Genomic DNA, 20638 nt, shown 5'->3' on the forward strand with positions numbered 1-20638 from the left:
AGGGGTGGCACAATTCCCCAATGTCCTAGGTGCCATTGATTGCACCCATGTGGCTCTACGTCCCCCCAGGGCATCAGAGCACATCTATAGAAACCACAAGCACTGGCATTCCATCAACATGCAGGTAGTATGTGATGCCAAGGGAATCATCACCTCAGTATATGCCAACTATCCAGGGTCCACCCACGACAGTTTCATTTACAGAATGTCAACCCTAAACCGGGACCTAGAAGCTGGGCGGCATGGCGATACATGGCTGCTTGGTGAGTATAAATGCCACAGCACATGAATGCATGCCAAATACTGAGTAATGTCACAACCCTACTAATGATACCCATCACCACCTCCCCAGGGGACAGTGCCTACCCTCTGAGCACCCACATGATGACGCCAATTCGGAACCCCCCACGCCACCCGAGGTAAGATACAACACAGCCCATATTGCAACCCGGGGCATAGTGGAGCGCACATTTGGATTGCTCAAGTCACGCTTTCGCTCCCTTGACCGTTCTGGCGGGAAGCTGTTATACGCTCCCCCAGTAGTGTGCAGGATCATAGTGGCAGCATGTGTCCTGCACAACGTTGCAACACGCCGGGGCCTGCCGGTGGACATGGTGGTGCCCCCACATCCCCAACCACATGCACGCCCGCTGCGCATGGGAGGGGAAAGGGCACTGGGTGAGGCAGCCCGAACGCAGCTGGTGGCTAATTACTTCACTTAGAATCACACCCCTGTGGAGTGCACACAGCCCTGCCACATACCAGCTGACAATCGATGATGACATAAGGGACAGTCAACTGTCACAACCATACCAGCCTGAGATTGGTCACCTGGAAGTGTCACAATGTGTGCATCCCTACCTACAGAAACACCACCAATGCTGTGTCATCAAAAGACACATATGCTGCTAAATGCATTACCCCCTTGCAAAATACAACATGAGAACAGTGCCATGTCACCCACCCCTCCCCAGCACCACCACCCAACACACCAAGGCATGTCATGCTATGTGAGAGCAAACAAAGCAATCCCGAAAACCTGACACAAGTGTCACAAAGTACAGTGTCCCTAATGGAAACTGGCCACACACAATATGCTCCCAGTAATTTTGAACTAACAACACACATGACCAAATACTTACCAACAATACAATGCAGCTACACACGCTCAAACATAACTAAAGCATGACAGTACTAAGTTAAAGTAGTCGTAGTCTTACAACCTGAATATGCCACCACATTGCCCCCTTCCAACTGTAGTCTTGCAGGCTTCAAAACTTGTCTGTGTACTGCATACAACATGAACTCCATCTCCAAAGTAGACGGCCTTGTGAAGACATGAGGAATGAACCTGCAAATTTAGCGGGAGACATGGAAGCAGAAGCATACATAATTACAACATGCAGTGTACAATACAACAACAATATACACAAGGAATGTCTACACAGTATTGACTACAGACTGCCCACACAGCTCATGGGAGCCCAACATCACTGTGTACACCACTGTCACTTGGTCACACGCTTTGCAAGCCCATGGAAAGGGGAAGCAGGAGGGGTGTGTGTCTCACGAACCCAAGCATCGAAACCAAACTCAGGACAAGCCTGCATGTGCCCAGCCAGAATACAGTGGATGCCTACAGTGGATGCCCCCTTTGCACGTCATTTGTCCTCGAGGGCCACAGTATGGGACATTCATCAGAGCTGTATATACGTGCTTTTTGTTAGTGCACATTTTTTTAATGCGCAGGGACGCTACCGCCTGCCTTCGAGTGGCGGACATGTGTTGATGTACATAGTTGACTTTTGGTTTGTGTCATGAGATCGCCATGGTGTCCGGTCAAATGGTCGAAAATAAATGGTTGAATGACCATTTGATCGAATCAAAATGGTCGAAAAAAAAGGTCGAATTTTTTTATTTATTTATTTATATATTTTTTTAAAGTTTTGGTTGCTTTAAAAATATTTTTAATAAAGAAAAAGGGGGGTTGGGAGGGAACCCCTAACCCCCCCCATAAAATAAAAAAATAAAAAATAAAACAAAAAATTCGACCTTTTTTTTCTGACCATTTTACTTCGATCAAATGGTCATTCGACCATTTGGTTTTCGACCAAATGACTGGTAACCGATCGCCATTTCACTGCTGGGGGGTGGGGGTGCAAGGGGACATGAGTGGGACATGAGTGGGGGCCTGGCGGCAGGTGCCCTGCACTTCTGGGGGGTGGTGGTGCTGGGGGACATGAGTGGGGCAACACACTGTCAAAAAATAATTTAAAAAAATAAATAAAAAATAAAAAATAAAAAATGGCCACGTGGGGGCCGGGGGGGGAGGCCACCCAGGAGGTCCGAGGACAGGGTGCACACCAACAGCCGCCTGTGTGGATGTTGGGAAAACAAAACACCTCCATGGGCTCATGGCCTGCACGGCTATGCCAATGTGGGAGAACTGCTGCTGTCGCTCTGAACACCCTCTGCTGCTGCCACAGGAGGTGGTGGTGCTATGGGAGGCAGCCCACGCAAAGCCCTGGTATGGTCCTCCATGGCAGCAAGCATGCGGGTGTGGAAGGTCTCGTTCTGGAGGATTATAGTGCGGAGATCCCCATGCAGCACCTGACGTGATGCCCGGATCTCCTCCCGAGTTGCCTGCATCTCAGCTGAGAGCGAACGTGTGAGCCGCTCCAGCTGCTGTTCTGTCCTCAAGTTAGTGGAAGTCAACAAGAGTCTCCCTGAGGTGATGGAGTTCTACCCTCAGGGCTTCCCTGTGGCCCTGGGATTCTATTGATATCGATTGGCGTAGAGTCTCCAGTGCCGCCCGTCTGTCCCTGTTGGAAGCCAACATGTCCTCCCTGTGTGATTGGCAAATGGAGTCTGTTGCCTGCTGTAGTTGCTCCATCTGCCTTTCAGGGGGGACAATGGAAGTGGCCACCCTCTCCATTGCTTGAGCCATCATCTCAACTGATGCTGTCTGTTGGGTTGCCATACCGTACATGGATTGTTCCCATGCGGTATTGCCTGGTGGCGTACGGCCACCTCGTCGGCGGGCACCACACCTGTTTGGGGAAAGGCGATCTGCGCCTTGCTGTGCCGGCACTGCCTGAGGCTGCAGGACTGCATTCCCCCTCTGATCTGCTGGCCCAGGAAGAGGATCAGATGTTGTGGAGTGTGACCCTGCACCCGTAACCGCCAAAGGCTGACTAACCAACACTGACATCCCCATAGAGGGTTCTACCCCTGGTGCAGGTGGGTTGGACAGAACAGAACCCCTTCCAGAAACACTTACCTGCGACGCCACATAGGTCTCATCATCCGAATCATCACCTGAATAGATGTCTGGGGAGGTGCACCCAGAGACACCCCTTGACAGAATCGTCTGCAGCAAGAGTGGGTTCTCACCCACCACCACACCACGTCCCCCACTGGTGGCCGGTTGTGCCTCAGGTTCCTCCTGGGTCTGCACCATCTCCTCAACCTCAACAGCATCAAGTGCGTCATCCCCTGCAAAAACATGAAAGACAAAAAATGGAAACAGGCATTAGCACCATAGCACACAAATAGGCCTGACAGGCTACAGAACCAGTACATGATTTACACATGTCCCACATGACTATAACCCTCCCATGCATGCACTGTCACCGAGTTGGAAGGGGAGGCAAAAGTCAGACACTGATGACACCAAGATGGAAGAGCAACACATTTGCTGCATGCTGGGTAGCACTGCCATCACACATTGGCCTGTGAGTGGCATGTCCTATACACATAAATGACACATGCCATCACACAGATGGCATGTACCATAGCCATGGTACATTCCACAAGTACATCCATATGTCAGTGAATGAGTACTGTCACCCATCCATGTGAGATGGACATGAAGAGGTGAAAAATGCCACATAGTGTGAAAAGATACGCCATGTCCCACACACTGCAACACATCCAGTGTACAAAAATACAGTGATTGCAGGGCCATGTACACATCAATGGTTGTGCACTTCAACATGACAGGAAACAACTAGCATGTTCCACATTCAAACAGGCCCAAAAACATCATGTGATCAGGACAATACTCATTCAGCCTGAATGGTCAAATCCTTCAACTACCAAGTTGACACATGTGGGCCAATGTGGGGTTCTTCAATGACAGAAGCATGTCACATATGTCACAATAGGGCTGAGGAATGTGTTGCAAAAGTGGGAGAATTGAAACAATCAGCCTGAAAGAACACTGAAAAATACAAACAATGTTGTTGCATGATGCCACCTCAAGGGCAACTGCCGTGATGTTGCGCTAAATTACTACTCTGGGCAGAAGGGATACTGTCACACCCAAATTCAAGGCCGCAGAATGTTTTGGATGAAGCACATGGGTGACCCATACTACTCAGTCACACACACACCCTCACCTGCCACTCAATCAGAACCCGTCACCCAAACAACATACACACGCATTACACACACACTCATGGGCACTCACCGGACAATGTGTCATAATCGGGTAGTTCTCCCACAGCTCGGATCTGTTCCTCTGTGACGAAGGTCCCAGCAACAGACTCATGTTCAGTGAGTTCGTTGTCCTCTTGTGGAGACCCACCGCCAGTCACCAGAGTAGCGGCATGATTTGAAGCCAGCTTGTTCTTTGCTCTGCGTTTCAGGTCGTTCCACCGCTTGTAGCAATCATCAGCTGAGCGCCTCACAAATCCAAGGGCACTTATGTGGGTGGCGATAGTCTGCCAGTGTGCCTTACGTTGACCAGGTGTGGTCTTGGACCCTGCAGTCACCACCATTTCGTGGCTATGTGCCAACACATAGCTCACAAGTGCATCAAGTTCTGAATCATTGAAGCAAGGCTTTCTTGAGTTACCGGAGTGTGTAGCCGTGCCTGGGGTCTCAGCCTGTCGTGCCAGAGCACCCTTCTTCCTCTTCTTTAAAGGTGGAGCAGAGCCAGAGTGGCTTACGCCGCTCTGGTCAGTAGGAGCAGAATGACCGGTGGACTAGGTAGTAGGAGTGTGGGAATGCACAATGACCATAGTCCTTGATGCAGGCATTGGTTGCAGGGTAATGTTGGCAGGGGGAACGTCAGTTTGATGGACTGGGACTGACACTGTCCTGGCTGGGAGAGTCAGAGCTGGGGTGGATGGAGCTGCAGCTGCCCCTGCAGCCTCCCCACCCTGCATACTTGGGGCAGCAGATGACATAGCTGCCCCACATACACGTGGATTGGTGACAACAACTTGCACCGCCACAAGTGGCCTCGACTTGCTGACCTGGAAGTCAGCCAGGGGGTCATCCTGTGCCAGGTCAGGTGCCACAATGGGCTGGTCCAACAGGGGCTGAGCTTGGATGGTGTCAGCCACGTTTCCCTCAACCATGGGGGGGGATGGGTGTCCCTGATTGTTCCTCCACACATGGGGGCATAGAGGCACCCTGCGAATCCCGGCCACGTCCCCTACCGCGCCCCTCACGCCCACCTTTTGAGGGTCGGCCACCTTTGCCTCCCTTACCGCTCGCTCGCCTCCCAGCCATGGCACTGATGTTGTTGTGCGTATGGGAGTTGCAGTAAACTATTGTCCTGGGCAATTGGGGGTCAAAGGGGTAGGATACCAGATGGAATTCGTACCCTAGTGCTCTAACAAGGCTGTCTGTGACCCCTGGGGGAATATGACGGGTCACGCAATGCACAGGCAGCCCAAAATCAAAAATAAACATGCACGCAACCCCTCATAGACCACGTGCGTGAAAAAATGAACCCGCACTAAGCTGTGGCACCCAGAAACACAAAAATAAGTGTACGCATAATACACGCAGCCTACAATGACCTCTGAAGGGGAAGGCGACACACGGGGCAAGCACAGTTGCTAAGTACGTGCAGAACTCACCGTCTGCCTGGAAAAAGAACGTGAAAAATATGCGCGTTTGCGCGTTGGCAACACCCCCGCCAAAAGAAGAATTGTATGCTGTCTGAGGAGACAGGACAAAAGGAAAAGTGAACTCTGTTTGAGGAAACAGGCCCGAGAAAAAAACAGAAAATAGCTGTCAGAGGTAACAGGGAGTACGAACTAGAAACGCTGTGAAGTAATCGCGTGTGAACCGACAAGAAGTTCAGATTTCACCCACTCGCTCTCCACGAAATGCACGTACAAGAAAATGGCGTCCTACACGCAGCTTTTAAACCAGCCCCCACGTACACGTCAGAGATGCGTGTACGCGGGCGGTTTCAACCAATTACACGCAATGACACTCGGAGGTGCAGTGTTTCCACGTGTGCTCCGTCATCACGTGCTATGAGTGAAACGCCCGCGCGCGCAATGTAACTTACGCGCCCATACGCTAAGGCCTTTCGTCCAATGGAATCGCGTGCGTGTGCTGACGCGCTTACGCGCTAAGGGCCTTTCCTCGAATTACACGCTGATGTGCAAGATTTCCACGTGCCAAATCACTCCGTATCAAGCTGGCCATGCGAAAACACACGGAAGACCACGTTCCTGCCCTGAAGGCCATTTTCCTGCCCCCAAGAGCCCCGAGCACGCTCCCACCTGCCATCTGCTGCTGCCTGCCTGCTGCCCACGTGCCCTGCTATTTGCTGCCTGCACATCAGCCAGGGGTGCAGTTGCTGTGACCACCCCTGCTGGAACTGAAGACTCCCAACTGGGATACCATCGCTCCACGGCCCAGCCCCAGGACCCAGTTGCCCACCCACACCTGCCTCTGGGGTTGCCATGTCGGGCACACCACCATCTGAGACCACTGGCAACCCCCAGCCAGAGAGGCAGAGGGCCACCAGCTTCACTGCCACCGAAGTTGGTGTCCTGGTGGAGCAAGTCCTGGGGCAGTATGATGCCCTCTTCGGAAGTTTGTGCGCCGACAAAGAAGGACGGACCAGGATCTGGACGGACATCGTGACTGCCATCAACGCGGAGGGGGTGGCAGTCCGCAAATTCCAACATGTCAAGAAGCGCTGGGAGGACTTCAGGTCCAGGACCCTCAACAAGGCCCGGTGTCTCTTGAAGGCAGCGGATGCTAAGGGGTGCCGGGGCCACCTGTCGGAACACCAGATGAGGGTCCTGGAACGCATATGCCCAGCGCTCCACGTCCAGGTCCTTGAGAGGCAGACCCTTCTGGAGCCGAGCGGTAAGTGTACATGCATACTGATTTGAAGCTGTGCGTGTGGTGGTGTGCCAGTAGTGTGCAGGTTGCACATGTGGTTTTGTAGGGCCATGTATGGATGTGTATGTATAGGGCCATGAGGCTAACACATGTGAGTCCTCTCATGTGTGAGACACATGGATGGTGTATGTGTGGGTAAGCATGCAGGCCAAATGTATATGTGTGAGCACACATGTTTGAATGACTGTGTATGTAAGTTGGCACGGTAGTGTTGTCACACATGGATGTTGGTTCCAGCTGCATGTATCTGCACCGTGTACATGTGCATGTGTGTGTATTTGACAAGGGTGCAACAGTGATGCAACATGGATGCATGTGACACTGATATGTAGAAGGCTGATTGCCAGATGTGACATGGATGACGATCTCATCACTGTGACAGTTGGTGGAGGTGTACACATGCATGTAAGTGTGGTGGCGTGTATGCATGTCTAGTGCACTCCCTGTGTTTCATGTGATGTCTGGATCATCTTTGGCTGCTCATGCTGTTGTATGTGTATGGATGGTGCTGGCCGTTGTGATATGGCTGTGGAATAGCTCATGTGTGTGATTTCAAATGACATGTGTGTTGGGGATTGTGATGCCATGTCTGAAGTTTGACACTGCCACTCATGTGGAACTGTCATGTGTGTATCAGTCCATTGTACAGTGCCCTGATGCCTGTCTCCTATCTCTCCCTGTCTGCAGCATCAACTGATGAAGACGGAGCCCAGCGGCAGGGATTGCACCGCCAGCCGGAGACGCAAGGCCCGGCTCCCCTCCCAGGTTGTGATCTCGTCGGGGAGTGAGGAGTCCGGTGCCGCGTCCCAGGCCGCAGCTGCCGAGGGTAGGTCCAAGAGGCAGGTCGGAGTTGGACTCCTCGGCAGCAGAAGGGGCAGCTGAGACCTCACAGGGTCCGACGGAGGAAGATGGCATGGAGTCATCCAGGTTGGTGGGGGGTTTGGTGGAGGATGAGGCCATGCAAGGGACAGAGACGGGGTCTGGAGGTGTGGATTCCACTGGTGCTAGTGGTGCAGTGCAGGGGCAGGGACAGGAGGCAGCACAGGTCGCCGCAGAGGTGCCTGTGTGTAATCCTGTCCCTGATCCTGTCACTGCATCATCCCGCACCAGCAGGGATGCCTACGTCCAGACCCGTTCTCAGGGAGGGGATCGGCTTACACCAACTGGCCTTCCTCTCCCTGCGGATGTGGCTATCCGGCACCGGGTTGAGCCTGTCCTGGGTGGGGTGGCGTTGTGTCAACGTGCCATGCGAGCTGACCTGCAGTCTTTTCATGAGGAGACTGCACGTCTTCTCGCATGGCTCGTTGACCGCGTTGACCCACTGGGACAGCTCACCAGGGCCGGATTCCTCCGTTTTCTGGACCTTGTTCCGACCCCCTCCTCAACTGAATCCCCTATGCGCCAGTCGTCCTCCGTGCCATCTTCCCACCCATGTGTCACCTGGGTGCCCTGTGGAGCTGCCTCTGACCCTGCGGACAGGCTGGTGGAGGACACATCCCTGCCACAGTCGGGAGTCGGAAATCCAGCAGGGGTGGCCACCTCAACAATTGCACCCCAGCCGGAGGAGGATGTGCAGGCAGCAGGAGCCAGGGCACAGGCAGAGGCACAGCAGCAGCAGCAACAAGGTGGGAGCCATGATGGCTGGGGGCCTTCAACATCGGAGGGGCAGGCATCGGCCAGAGGGCAGGAGGACCCAGGACGGGAAGTGTCTTCCGTGTGGCAGCGGTTGGGCCATGCTATAGATGCGGACGGCAGCGGGCGGAAGAGGCACGGCTCACGATGGTCAGGGCGGAGAACTCCATGCGTAGGGCCCTGAGGCGGGCTGAATGCCTCGAGGCCATTCGCAGGGACCTGGAGGTCCAGATGTCATCGTCCCTGTGAACCCTCAGGGCCATGGAAGAGGACCGCCTCCGGGACATCTAGCAGGAGTTCGATGATGCCCTGGCCCGGGAAATCAGAAAGTGAGCCGTTGGACTAGCCCGCTGCCATTGTAAATAGTTATATAGTGTTAGGTTTCCTTTTGTTTTTCTTTTCATTTGGGGCGCTTGGACAATGCCCCACCTTTTTGTATATAGTTGTTCATTATGTAGGGTTTTTGTAGGTTTCCTTTCAATGGTTGGGCTCATGGACCCTGGATTTGCACTTTGTATATAGTTCCACAATGGATTTCACTTCATTTGCCTTTTTTTTTAACCACGGATCAATGGATTTTTTTTTTTTTCACTTTGGATTTGATTTGACGGACAGACTCTTTGGACCCATTTGCTTTTGGATTGATTTTATTCTGATTTTACACATCTTCTTTTCCATATTTTGGACATGCAGCTTTTTATTTATTATTTACATGATTGTGTGATTTCATTTCATTCCCTTGCTTTTTTGTCTAATACATTTTTATTTGATGCTTCATTGTGTGGCATGCTTTCCTTGGTTTCCTGCATGTCACGATGCATGTTTTCTCATTCACTTGCACCCATTGTGTGTGTGTGATGGACATGTACTGATGTGCATACTTGCCATTTGGGATGTTTCATGTGATGGGGATTTCAATGTGGGGTGTATGTAATACTTGGTTGTGTGTTTCGACTGGGGTGGCGTGGGGTGGGATTTGGGTGGCCATTAGGCCCATGATTGTGGATCGTGATGACATGTTGTGGGGGACATGAGTGGGGGCCTGCTGTCAGGTGCCCCACACTGCTGGGGGGTGGGGGTGCAGGGGGACATGAGTGGGGGCCTGCTGCCAGGTGCCCCACACTGCTGGGGGGTGGGGGTGCAAGGAGACATGAGTGGGGGCCTGCTGGCAGGTGCCCCACACTGCTGGGGGGTGGAGGTACAAGGGGACATGAGTGGGGGCCTGCTGGCAGGTGCCCCACACTGCTGGGGGGTACGGGTGCAAAGGGACATGAGTGGGACATGAGTGGGGCCCTGCTGGCAGGTGCCCCGCACTGCTGGGGGGTGGGGGTGAAAGGGGACATGAGTGGGACATAAGTGGGGGCCTGCTGGCAGGTGCCCCGCACTGCTGGGGGGGTGGGGTGCAGGGGGACATGAGTAGGGGCCTGCTGGCAGGTGCCCCACACTGCTGGGGGGTGGGAGTGCAGGGGGACATGAGTGGTACATGAGTGGGGGCCTGCTGGCAGGTGCCCCACACTGCTGTGGGGTGGGGGTGCAAGGGGACATGAGTTGGTGATCAGTGGTGCAAGCGGACAGGTGGCTTGGCTGGGGTGCATGCCCATGGTGGATGGGCTGCCTGCGGGACATGACCAGGGGTGCGGGGTAGTCCCCTGTGGTGTGGTCTGCCTGCAGGGGCCGTGAAGGGTGTAGAGGGAACACCTGGGAGGACGCACACTGCCAATTCACGTGTAGGACTCCCCGCGCTCCCTCGAAATTCACGTACCCCGCTCTGACAGCAAAATCACGTGTGAAACTTCCCGCAAACCCCAGTAATACACGTACCCCACTCGCACAGGGCCTATTGCGTGTGAAACTTCAAGGGAACCCCAGTAATACACGTACCCCACTCGCACAGGGCCTATCACGTGTGAAACTTCACGCGAACCCCAGAAATATTGGCCCTGTGCGAGCGAGCGGGGTACGTGTAGTTCTGGAGTACAGCATGAAGTTTTACACGCGAAAGGGCCCTGTTGAGCGGAGTACGTGTATTCCTGGGGGTCGCGGGAAGTTTCACACGTGATTTCAGCAGGGTACGTGTATTCCTGGGGTTCGCGGGAAGTTTCACCAGCGATTTCAGCAGGGTACGTGTATTTCTGGGGTTTGCGTGAAGTTTCACCCGCGATTTCAGCAGGGTACGTGTATTACGGGGTTCGCGTGAAGTTTCACACGCGAAAGGGCCCTGCTCGAGCGGAGTACGTGTATTTCAGGGTGGCGCAGCAAGTTTTACACGCGAAAGGGCAACGCTCGTGCACATTCCATCACAGACGCGCTTACGCGCTAAAGGCCTTTGGTCCAATGATATCGCGTACGTGTGCTGACGCGCTTATGCGCTAAGGACCTCTCCTCGAATTACATGCTGACGTGCAAGATTTTCACGTGCCAAATCACTACGTATGAAGCTGGCCACACGTACACACACGGACGACCACGCTCCTGCCCTGAAGGCCATTTTCCTGCCCCCAAGATCCCCGAGCACCCTCCCACCAGCCATCTGCTGGTGCCTGCCTGCCTGCTGCCCACGTGCCCTGCTATTTGGTGCCTGCACGTCAGCCATCTGCAGGGGTCCAGTTGCTGTGTCCACCCCTGCTGGAACAGAAGACTCCCGACTTGGATTCAATCGCTCCACAGCCCAGCCCCAGGACCCAGTTGCCCACCCACTCCTGCCTCTGGGGTTGCCATGTCGGGCACATCTCCATCTGGCACCACTGGCAACCCCCAGCCAGAGAGGCAGAGGGCCACCAGCTTCACTGCCACCGAAGTTGGTGTCCTGGTGGAGCATGTCCTGGGGCATTATGATGCCCTCTTCGGAACAAGATGTGCCAACAAGATAGGACGGGAGAGGATCTGGGATGACGCAGTGGTTGCCATCAACGCAGAGGGGGTGGCAACCCGCAACTACCAACACGTCAAGAAGCGCTGGGAGGACTTGAGGTCCAGGACCCTCAACAAGGCCCGGCGCCTCGTGGGGGGGGGGCCGGGGCAGTATGAGTACCACCCAGATGAGGGTCCTGGAACACGTAGGCCCAGCGCTCCACGCCCAGATCCTTCGGAGGCAGACCCGTCCGGAGTTGAGCGGTAAGTGGCCAAGCATTGCTGTGTGAGACAGGGCATGTTGCAGGGTGCTGGTTGTCTGATACTTGCCTGTATGTGTGACATAGGCCATGTACGTATGTGTGTGTGCAGGGACATCATGGTCATGCATGTGAGACCAGTAATGTGTGAACCACATGGTTGATGCATGTGTTACAATGCCACATGCGGAGCAGCATGGGGAATGCACACATTAATGCATGCCTGTCTCTGTTATTGGACATGGATGGGGTGTGAGAGATGGGTGTTGCTGTCATGGACATGTATGGTGTCCATGTCTGTGTGTCTTGCTTGCGTGTCTGTGACTTGGAAATGCCATGGATGCATGACACATGTCTGTGACAATGTTCAGATTCACTGATGCAGCCTACTCATCCTTGTATCCACTGTGTCTGGGCTGTACGAGGCCAGATGGATGAAACTAGGGTGAAGTGTGTGCATGTGATGGGCATGAGCCATGATGCATGTGCGTTTCAAACCAGCATTGTATGTTTGAAGAGTCCCTTGGACATGTATGCTAATGTTCATAGCATGCGCCATGCCTGTTACTGCATGTGTTTTGCCTGCACTGACCCATGTGTTGTGGAGGGACATGATGGAAGTGATGTTTAACAGTGCCACTCATCTGCTATTGCTTCCTGTCTAGGGGACCATTGTACAGTACCCTGATGCTTGTGTTCTATGTCTCCCTCTACACAGTGGCAAGTGATGAAGAGGGCGGAGACGGCGCTGTGGAGCAAAGCGGCGGGGATGCCCCCACCGGCCGGCGACGCAAGGCCCAGTCACCCTCCCAGAATTTACCATCATCCGGGAGTGAGGGGACTGGTGCTATGTCTGCCACTACGGCTGCAGCGGAAGGGGTGGGTGACCCCCCACAGGGGCTTGCAACGGCGGAAGACGGTGTAGAGCCATCCAGGTTGGTGGTTTCCACAGAGGAGGAGGAGGCCGCTACTGAGCCGCACATGGGGCCTGGTGGGGGTGGTACCACTGGTGCAAGTGGTGCAGTCCAGGGCCAGGGGCAGGAGGCAGCACAGGTCGCCGCAGAGGGGCCTGTCCATGTCGCTGTCCCTGACCCTGTGACTGCACCACCATGCACCAGCAGGGATGCCCCATCCCAGGCCCGTCCGCAGGTAGGGGGGATGTCCATGTCATCTGACACTCCTCTACCTACGGACGAGGGGACCCCTGGCCGTATGGAGAAGGTCCTGATTGGTGTCGTGTTGCGCACGCGTGACATTCGTGATGACGTGCGTGCTTCCCGGGGGGAGCACGCACGTCATCACGAAGAGCAGCGTGCCAATGTGGCCCAGTTGGGAGTGTCCATGGTCGGGGGTTTTGTACATGTGTCGGCCACTCTAGCGGCCCTCTCCTCCTCTGTGGAGACTATGCGCCAGTCGTTCTCCATGCCGTCTTCCGGCCCAGATGCCACCAGGGCCCCCTGTGGACCTGCCCTGACCAATGCAGCCAGCTCGGTGGGGATCCCATCCCTGCCACAGTCGGGAGTCGGAGGTCCAGCAGGGGTGGACACCACAGCAACTGGACCCCAGCAGATGGAGGATGTGCCGGCAATATCGAGCCGGGCACGTGCAGGACGGCGTCGGTGGATTCCATCAGCCTGGATGCCGCTGTGCTGGCAGAGGCAGTTGCGTTGGAGGCATCGGCAGGCTCAACGTGGGAGGCATCATGGCTCGGGGCAATCTACATCAGAGGGGCAGGCATCGGCCGGAGGGCAGGAGGACCCTGGAATGGGAGTGTCTTCCATGTGGCAGCGGTTGGGCCAGCAGATAGGTGCGGAGCGGCGGCGGGCGGAGGAGGCACAGCTCACGATGGTCAGGGCGGAGAACTCCATGCGCAGGGCGCTGAGGCGGGCTGAGTGCCTCGAGGGAATTCGCAGGGAGTTGGAGGTGGACATGGCGTTATCCCTGCGAGACCTCGGGGCCAGATAACAGGCCCGCCTCCAAGACATTGAACAGGAGTTCGATGATGCCCTGGCCCATGACATCAACAAGTGAGCCGTTGGACTTGCCCGCCGCCATTGTATATAGTTCATTAGTGTTAAGTTTCATTTCTTTTTGTTTCATTTGGGGCGCATGGACTATGTCCCACATTTTTGTATATAGTTAGTAATTAGGTAGGTTTCATTGTAGGTTTCATTTATGTCGTTGAGCTCATGGACCCTGGATTTGCTATTTGTACATAGTTTTACAGTGGATTTTTCTCCTTCATCTTTATTTTTCTTCACCATGGAGCAATGGATATTACGCTTTTCTTTCCCTTTGGATTTGCTTTGATGGACGGTGACTTTGGACACATTTTCATTTGGATTAATTTGGATTCTCATTTTTTTTATTTATCATTTTTTGGGACATGCTGCATTTTCATTATTATTGGCATTATTGTGTGTTTTTATTTCATTCCCTTCATTTTGACTTGATTACATTTTTGTTTCTTACTTCAATGTGTGGTCTTCTCTCATTGGTTTCATGCATGTCACAATGTGGGTTTTCTCAGTCATGTGTTGCCATTGTGTGGGTCGGACAGACTTGTACTCATGCGCATACTGCTTATTTGTGATCTATCATGTAATGGGGATTTCAATTTGGAGCGGATGTAAAGCTTGGTTGGGTGTTTGGACTGGGGTGCTGTGGGGTGGGATTTGTGTGGCCATAAGAGCCAGGGATCTGGATTGTGATGACGTGTTGGCTGGGGGACATGTGTCAAGGCCTGCTGGCAGGTGCCATTGACTGCTGGGGGGTGGGGGTGCTGGGGGACATGTGTGGGGGCCTGCTGGCAGGTGCCACTGACTGCTGGGGGGTGGGGGTGCTGGGGGACATGTGTGGGGGCCTGCTGGCAGGTGCCCCTGAGTGCTGGGGGGTGGGGGTGCAGGGGGACATGTGTGGGGGCCTGCTGGCAGGTGCCCCTGACTGCTGGGGGGTGGGGGTGCAGGGGGACATGTGTGGAACATGTGTGGGGGCCTGCTGGCAGGTGCCCCTGACTGCTGGGGGGTGGGGGTTCTGGGGGACATGTGTGGGGGCCTGCTGGCAGGTGCCCCTGACTGTTGGGGGTTGGGGGTGCTGGGGGACATGAGTGGGACATGAGTGGGGGCCTGCTGGCAGGTGCCCTGCACTGCTGGGGGGTGGGGGTGCTGGGGGACATGTGTGGGGGCCTGCTGGCAGGTGCCCCTGACTGCTGGGGGGTGGGGATGCAGGGGGACATGTGTGGGGGCCTGCTGGAAGGTGCCCCTGACTGCTGGGGGTGGGGGTACAGGGGGACATGTATGGGACATGTGTGGGGGCCTGCTGGCAGGTGCCCCTGACTGCTGGGGGGTGGGGTGCAGGGGGACATGTGTGGGGGCCTGCTGGCAGGTGCCCCTGACTGCTGGGGGGTGGCGGTACAGGGGGACATGTGTGGGACATGTGTGGGGGCCTGCTGGCAGGTGCCCCTGACTGCTGGGGGGTGGGGGTGCTGGGGGACATGTGTGGGGGCCTGCTGGCAGGTGCCCCTGACTGCTGGGGGGTGGGGGTGCTGGGGGACATGAGTGGGACATGAGTGGGGGCCTGCTGGCAGGTGCCCTGCACTGCTGGGGGGTGTTGGTGTTGGGGGACATGTGTGGGGGCCTGCTGGCAGGTGCCCCTGACTGCTGGGGGTGGGGTGGCTCGGGGACATGTGTGGGGGCCTGCTGGCAGGTGCCCCTGACTGCTAGGGGGTGGGGGTACAGGGGGACATGTGTGGGGGCCTGCTGGCACGTGCCCCTGACTGCTGGGGGCTGGGGGTGCAGGGGGACATGTGTGGGACATGTGTGGGGGCCTGCTGGCATGTGCCCCTGACTGCTGGGGGACATGTGTGGGGGCCTGCTGGCAGGTGCCCCTGACTGCTGGCGGGTGGGGGTGCTGGGGGACATGTGTGGGGGCCTGCTGGCAGGTGCCCCTGACTGCTGGGGGTTGGGGGTGCAGGGGGACATGTGTGGGGGCCTGCTGGCAGGTGCCCCTGACTGCTGGGGGGTGGGGGTGCAGGGGGACATGTGTGGGGGCCTGCTGGCAGGTTCCCCTGACTGCTGGGGGGTGGGGGTGCAGGGGGACATGTGTGGGACATGTGTGGGGGCCTGCTGGCAGGTGCCCCTGACTGCTGGGGGGTGGGGGTGCAGGGGGACATGTGTGGGGGCCTGCTGGCAGGTGCCCCTGACTGCCGGGGGTGGGGGTGCAGGGGGACATGTGTGGGACATGTGTGGGGGCCTGCTGACAGGTGCCCCTGACTGCTGGGGGGTGGGGGTGCTGGGGGACATGTGTGGGGGCCTGCTGGCAGGTGGCCCTGACTGCTGGGGGGTGGGGGTGCAGGGGGACATGTGTGGGACATGTGTGGGGGCCTGCTGGCAGGTGCCCCTGACTGCTGGGGGGTGGGGTGCTGAGGGACATGAGTGGGGGCCTGCTGGCAGGTGCCCCTGACTTCTGGGGGGTGGGGGTGCAGGGGGACATGTGTGGGGCCTGCTGGCAGGTGCCCCTTACTGCTGGGGGGTGGGGGTGCAGGGGGACATGTGTGGGACATGTGTGGGGGCCTGCTGGCAGGTGCCCCTGACTGCTGGGGGTGGGGGTGCTGAGGCACATGTGTGGGGGCCTGCTGGCAGGTGCCCCTGACTGCTGGGGGGTGGGGGTGCAGGTGGACATGTGTGGGACATGAGTGGGGGCCTGCTGGCAGGTGCCCCCGACTGCTGGGGGCGCAGGGGGACATGGTCGGGGCCTGCTGGCAGGTGCCCCTGACTGCTGGGTGGTGGGGGTGCAGGGGGACATGAGTGGGACATGTGTGGGGTCCTGTTGGCAGGTGCCCCTGACTGCTGGGGGGTGGGGGTGCTGGGGGACATGTTTGGGGGCCTGCTGGCAGGTGCCCCTGACTGCTGGGGGGTGGGGGTGCAGGGGGACATGTGTGGGACAAGTGTGGGGTCCTGCTGGCAGGTGCCCCTGACTGCTGGGGGGTGGGGGTGCTGGGGGACATGTTTGGGGGCCTGCTGGCAGGTGCCCCTGACTGCTGGGGGGTGGGGGTGCTGGGGGACATGTGTGGGGGTCTGCTGGCAGGTGCCCTGCACTGCTGGGGGGTGGGGGTGCTGGGAGACATGAATTGGTGATCATATTGCAACGTGACATGTGACTTGGCTGGGGGGCATGCCCATGGTGGATGGGCTGCCTGCGGGACATGACCAGGGGTGCGGGGTAGTCCCCTGTGGTGTGGGCTGCCTGCAGGGGCCGTGGAGGGGGTAGAGGGGACACCTGGGAGGACCCACACTGCCAATTCACGTGTAGGACTCCCCGCGCACCCCCGAAATACACGTTCCCCGCTCTGACAGCAAAATCACGTGTGAAACTTCATGCGCAGCCCGGTAATACACGTACCCTACTCCAATCGCGTGTGAAACTTCCCGCGCACCCCTGAAATACACGTACCCAGGCCAATCGCGTGTGAAACTTCCCGCGCACCCCTGAAATACACGTACCAAGGCCAATCGCGTGTGAAACTTCCCGCGCACCCCTGAAATACACGTACCCAGCCCAATCGCGTGTGAAACTTCCCGCGCACCCCTGAAATACACTACCAAGCCCAATCGCATGTGAAACTTCCCTCGCACCCCTGAAATACACGTACCCAGGCCAATTGCGTGTGAAACTTCCCGCGCACCCCTGAAATACATGTACCAAGCCCAATCGCGTGTGAAACTTCCCGCGCACCCCTGAAATACACGTACCCAGGCCCAATCGCGTGTGAAACTCCCCGTGCACCCCCAAAATACACGTACCCAGGCCAATCGCGTGTGAAACTTCCCGCGCACCGCTGAAATACACGTACACAGGCCAATTGCGTGTGAAACTTCCCGCGCACCCCTGAAATACACGTACCAAGCCCAATCGCGTGTGAAACTTCCCGCGTACCCCTGAAATACACGTACCCAGGCCAATCGCGTGTGAAACTTCCCGCGCACCCCTGAAATACACGTACCAAGCCCAATCGCGTGTGAAACTTCCCGCGCACCCCTGAAATACACTTACCCAGGCCCAATCGCGTGTGAAACTCCCCGTGCACCCCCAAAATACACGTACCCAGGCCAATCGCACGTGAAACTTCCCGCGCACCCCTGAAATACACGTACACAGGCCAATTGCGTGTGAAACTTCCCGCGCACCCCTGTAATACACGTACCAAGCCCAATCGCGTGTGAAACTGCCCGCGTACCCCTGAAATACACGTACCCAGGCCAATCGCGTGTGAAACTTCCCGCGCACCCCTGAAATACACGTACCAAGGCCAATCGCGTGTGAAACTTCCCGCGCACCCCTGTAATACACTTACCCAGGCCCAATCGCGTGTGAAACTCCCCGTGCACCCCCAAAATACACGTACCCAGGCCAATCGCATGTGAAACTTCCCGCGCACCCCTGAAATACACGTACACAGGCCAATTGCGTGTGAAACTTCCCGCGCACCCCTGAAATACACGTACCCAGGCCCAATCGCGTGTGAAGCTTCCCGCGCACCCCTGAAATACACGTAACAAGCCCAATCGCCTGTGAAACTTCGCGTGCACCCCTGAAATATACACACCCAGGCCCAATCGCGTGTGAAACTTCCCGCGCACTCCCGAAATACACGTACCCAGGCCAATCGCGTGTGAAACTTCCCGCGCACCCCTGAAATACACGTACACAGGCCAATCGCGTGTGAAACTTCCCGCGCACCCTTGAAATACACGTACCCAGGCCAATGGCGTGTGAAACTTCCCGCGCACCCCCGTAATACACGTACCCCACTCGCACAGGCCCTTTCGCGTATGAAAGTTCCCGCGAACCCCGTAATACACGTACCCTACTGAAATTGCGTGTGAAACTTCCCGCGAACCCCAGTAATACACGTTCCCCGCTTGGCGTTTGCTGTTTGGCAGCCCTGTAAACTGGTCCAGGGTTAGCGCAGCTCTTTGCGCTGAATTGGGAATTTTGATGGCTTTTCCTTGCGCAAGGGCGTTCTTGGGGGCGTAACTGGCGCTGCTGCAGGGTCGCTGCGCCACTCTGCGCCACGGCTGGTTTTGGAGGCTAAAATCCATGAATACGCTTTGAGCGGAAATCGATTTTAGCGCACGCGGCTGGCGCAGACATTCGCACGCGCACACTTTTGTGCCTAATTCTATGAATTACCCTGTATATGTTTCTGCTCTACCCCCGTTGGGATTTGAAACATCTCCTTCTGAAACTTCCTTGGGTCAGGTCTCCTAGGCGCTACCTTTTCTTCACACAATATGTCCTGTTACTAAAAAATGATCACAATCCCATCCCCTTCATTTAGCATTCCCCTTAGTCAACTCACTATTCGTTTGTTAATCGACTCAAGGTCTTCGGTATCGACTCCTCCTCCAATCCGACCACTTCGCCTTCCGTTCACAGAGCATCCATGGAAACCGGGCAGGGATTTCGTGAAAGGGGGAAATGCCCACCGTCTCAGTTCTTCTTACAAGTTTATTTCTATCGGCCGCTCTCCACAGGATACCCTGCAATCTTCCGGCTAATGGCGGAGGATACTCGATCGTCCGAAAGACTGGGGACAAACTGGTTTGGATCTTTTCCAGCAATCCTCTGCTACTACGTGAACATATGGTTCTTTAGTATCGTGCATGCAATGGATGGGGTATATAGAATAACTCGGAGTAAAAAAAAATCAAACCAACTCCGGAAGATGGCAAAGTTTGTTGTTTTGTTAACAATTATCTAAAATAGAGAGGTTTAAACGGACATCAACAGATGTTCATTCAGTTCTCAGCAAATCTTGAAAAAAAATATACACTTCATCCTAAAAATACGTCAGAAGTGACATCATACTACAGGCAAATAAGAAATACCTTTGAGGGATTGTGATACCTTCAAGGGAAACATCTAAGTATACTTTCTATAAGGGCTAGGATTGTGATTGGCTGTCTACTGTCAGTTGGACAAGTTATGCTTACCTCTTAAACATGTGATCTTTAAAACTATTAAGTTCACATTATATCATTGGCTCTCAAACTATAAGGCCCTTTGTTATACGGCCCTCTACAATTGGTTGGCACGCTCGTGCCATGTCTGGAATATTCGGTTCACTTAGCAGCACATAAGCTCGTACCCAGGTGCCAGGAGGTGGACTTCACTGTACCTTCCCACCCAATTAGCCCAACATCTCTCATCACCCATGCCTTCTGCCATGCAGATTGTCTTTGAACTTGGCCATGCAAAGTATCCTTGTCTGTGGGAATATATGGGAGTACATATATAACGAAAGGTGGACCAGTAGAACGGGATGACACCAATTATTCAAAAAATCTTCGTTTTAATTGTTTTAATCAATATTCATATAAAAATAGTAACTTCATGTATAGTTTAAAAACCATCAATTCATTTAGTCAACATCTCTCTCATACATTCAATCTTGAACCTATACTTCCTCATTCAAACTTCTTTGGCATTTCATATACTGTGTATTCATAATCTTACACAGAAATGTCCATAAATTACAAACGTGTATTAATGACCCAGTCCTTAATATCAGGTGTCGTATCAAATCTGGCTTTAGATTTCCAGATTGTTCAAATAGTCGTCGACACGTGTTTCGGTCCACAAGACCTTCTTCAGAACGTAGGGCAGGATATGTTTGTTTGTTTGTTTATTTATTTATAATGCGCTCCAGACCCAAAGGTTACCGGGCGCAGCAG

The sequence above is a fragment of the Ambystoma mexicanum genome, chromosome 7p (genome assembly GCF_040938575.1).
Source record: "Ambystoma mexicanum isolate Mex_15411 chromosome 7p, UKY_AmexF1_1, whole genome shotgun sequence".
NCBI classification, from domain to species: Eukaryota; Metazoa; Chordata; class Amphibia; order Caudata; family Ambystomatidae; genus Ambystoma; species Ambystoma mexicanum.